The sequence below is a fragment of the Callionymus lyra genome, chromosome 10 (genome assembly GCF_982586985.1).
Source record: "Callionymus lyra chromosome 10, fCalLyr1.hap1.1, whole genome shotgun sequence".
Lineage (NCBI taxonomy): Eukaryota > Metazoa > Chordata > Actinopteri > Syngnathiformes > Callionymidae > Callionymus > Callionymus lyra.
In genome coordinates, this window is record NC_141827.1 from 24746231 (window position 1) to 24749903 (window position 3673).

Sequence of the window (3673 nt, forward strand, 5' to 3'; positions counted from 1 at the left end):
GGATCCCCGTCAACGTCTTGCTTTCCTCTCTCTCGCCGACCGTGTTGCGACTTGCCGGCTCAGAATCTCTTTTCAACTGCTTTCTGTTTTTAACATGTGTAATTACACATTGTTTGAAATGTCGAAACCCCAGGCTCAGTTTGTCTCACCTCTTCAAAGAGGAGAGTCAAAGCGGGACACTGGCAGGAAAAAAAAGTCAATGTACCGTGATGAATGCAGTCATGGTGTTTTCACTCACCCAATGACAACCTTGAATGAGCACTAATGATTTTAATACATCTGACTGAAAAACTGTTTTTAGAAGGTTTTAAGGTCAAATATATATATATTTTTTCATGAAACTGCTGACATAAACACACTGGCAAACGTTTACAGTTGAACTCAATAAACTGTCATAATGATTATTTATAACACTATAGTGGGCGGAGTTATGCCATGCCATGTCAATGTTGTACTCTGCCATACTACACTATACTGTACCATACCTTCCTATATTAAACTGTATACTCTACTCTACTCTACTCTACTCTACTCTACTCTACTCTACTCTACCCTGCTATACTGTATTATACACTGCTATACTGTACCAAAAACTGCTATTGTATAATACTCTACTATTTTGAACTATTAAACATACACTTCTATACTATGCTATGCTATGCTATACTATACTATACTATACTATACTATACTATACTATACTATACTATACTGTACTGTACTGTACTGTACTATACTATACTATACTATACTATACTATACTATACTATACTATACTTAAGTAAGTAAGTAAGTAAGTAAGTAATATTTATTTATATAGCGCTTTTCGAGACCAGGGTCACAAAGCGCTTTAACAATCAAAACAATACTCAAAACAGTACATACTTCAAAGATCAAGACAACACCGAGAACAACACAGGAGTTCGAGAAATTCAAGGAAAAGCCTGAACAAATAGAAACGTCTTAAGATGTTTCTTAAAGGAGTCAGAAGACTCCATCAAGCGCAAAGAGAGAGGAAGATTGTTCCAAAGCTTAGGATACTAGCTTAAGGATACTATACTATTCTTTGCTATGCTATACTGTACATACATACTGTACATACTATACTATATTATGCTATTACATTTACTATGCTATTCCATACTGTTTACTATACCATACCGTACTGCAACAAACAAATTGTAATACACAACACTTCAATACACCATACTAAAGGTAACAAAAACTGATGCTCTACTATACTTTACTCTACTTTGCTCTACTCTACTGTACTCCGCTCTACTCTACTCTACTGTATATTATTATCTATACAATGCTATGGTCTGCACTATACTGTACTATATTGCACTACACTGTATAACCCTAAACTGTATACTAAATTGTAATACAATATTCTATACTTTACAACACTATGCTATGCTATACTACACTATACTAGGTTATGCAACGCTAATCTTTACTTTGCTGTCATACTACAGTACATTTTACTATAATATACTATATTATACTATGCTATGCTATTCTATACTATACTAAGCATCTTCACAAGTGGATCCTCACTTCTTTCACTCTTTCAGGAGTCTATAATTTTCTTATATTGCGTCTCACATATGTTTTGCCATCTTTACTCACACATCTGTGCTGCAGCCGAGTCTAGGGGCATTTTGTAGATCCCCTCCTCTGTCATTATCACAGTCTCCTCCTACAGATTTGCTTCAGACTCTGGAAAACCCTGGGGTCATCGCAGATCTACACCCCTGATCGTCCTCCATGTTTGTCAGGTCCAATAACAACAAGTCAATCTACATTTTAACCAACTACTAAAAAATCTTCCACGTTCACTTGCGGAATACATTTAGGATTAATGTGGATTCATGTGTATAATTAACTCATTAACTCCCTACAATTTACTCAAATGTATATGTCTTCAATGTTCTCAGCTTCAGTGCTTGCTAACTTCACCGCTCTTCTTGTTGTGGTTGGATCTTGTTAAGAAAATTTCTCCCCCTGAGCTGTACAGTAGTACGCACTCTTTAATTTTCACTTCACCAAAACTGTTACGAAGTTCCTGTAGAAGTTATGAGTTCCTGCTGGAAAACCAAAAAACAACACTTAGCTGCTAAATAACTTTAAAGTGTGCTTAAGAAAGTCTTGGTCTCACTGATGACATGAGCTGACGTTAACTGGGTAAACCATAGACACTAGACAATTGTTGTCATCATTTTCATTTATTATCATTTATACAATATTCTGCTACGTTTTTTACTTCACTTATTCACTAAATAAATGCATGTACACATTTTATCCACATCTACACATCTGTCTCTCCAAGAGGCAGCTGTTTCAGGTTTGGGAAGTTCTAGAATTTTAAATAATGCTTAACTTCTCACACCTAGTCATTGAAGCTTCATCAGACCATCAATACTAACCACTAGTGATGGTCTGATGAAGCTTCATGAAGCAGTGTCATTATTGTCAGAGTCCTCTAGATGGCGGTCTCTGGACTAGTTTCCTATGTTTTGAACAACTGTTCTAATGAAACATCACATCATTTTTAAACTGATGGCGCCACCTGCTGACCTCTAAACACTATGACACTGCTTCATGAAGCTTCATCAGACCATCACTACTAACCACCTTTATTCATTTTATTGAAATATGTTATTTCCACATCCACAATTCCTACTTGAAAAAAAGTTTTTTCCCAAAAAATGTTGTTTTTTATATCTTTGAAATGGTTTGTTCGTTAAAACATTTGAAAACCTATGATGGTATTTAAGTGTAATTTAAGGAAATGCTAATAGTACAACTGTTATTATTTATTTATTTATCTATTTTGCTATGTTTCAAGTGTTGTGTGCAACCAAGACTGACTTTCTTTATGTTTTTAATATAAAATGTTTCACCTTCTTGGTCAATTTTAGAGCATTTTTACCGCACATTTTACACATTGTGTATGATGCTGAATAAATGTTGGAAGACATCATCAGGAAACGGTGGAAAATAATCGATTTGACAGAAACGTATGACCTTCTGTTTTGTTTTCATTTATTCCAACTCATTCTGAATAATTCTAGTCACAGAATGTCCACTTTAGTTACCTTTTTAATTTTACACTGATTTAACCCACACATATTTTAAAAAATATATTAATACATTGTATTTATTGCGCTATTTTAGAAATTTATGTATTTCAGAGAAACGTTATCATCCAGTCTGTTTTATTTATGTTGATATCTGACAGCTCTATAGACGAATGAGCGCACATTTTTACCGCAATAGGTAGGTTAATTGCGACATCTGGTGGTCAAAAGAAAAGTTTCCTTTTATCCAGCATAAGAAAAAATACAAGGTTGATTTCCAAAGATGTAGTTAAATATTTAAAAGTACCTGTGAGAACGAATGTGTTTTAAAAACATATTTCATAATTGATTTACGTATTAATATAGTATTTAAAAATGTAATGCACACATAATAAGTTGAATAAGTTTAAGTTTTAGGGGAAAAAAGCTTCACTTTTACACAATTATTAACATGATTCCTCTTTTATTTGAGGCGGCAGAATCATGTCAGAGCGTTTACTGATTATTTTAACATGACTTTATTCTCCACCTACTTTATGAGCCCCATGTGACCTCGCTTGTATGCTTCAGTCTGAAGAGACAGACACAGG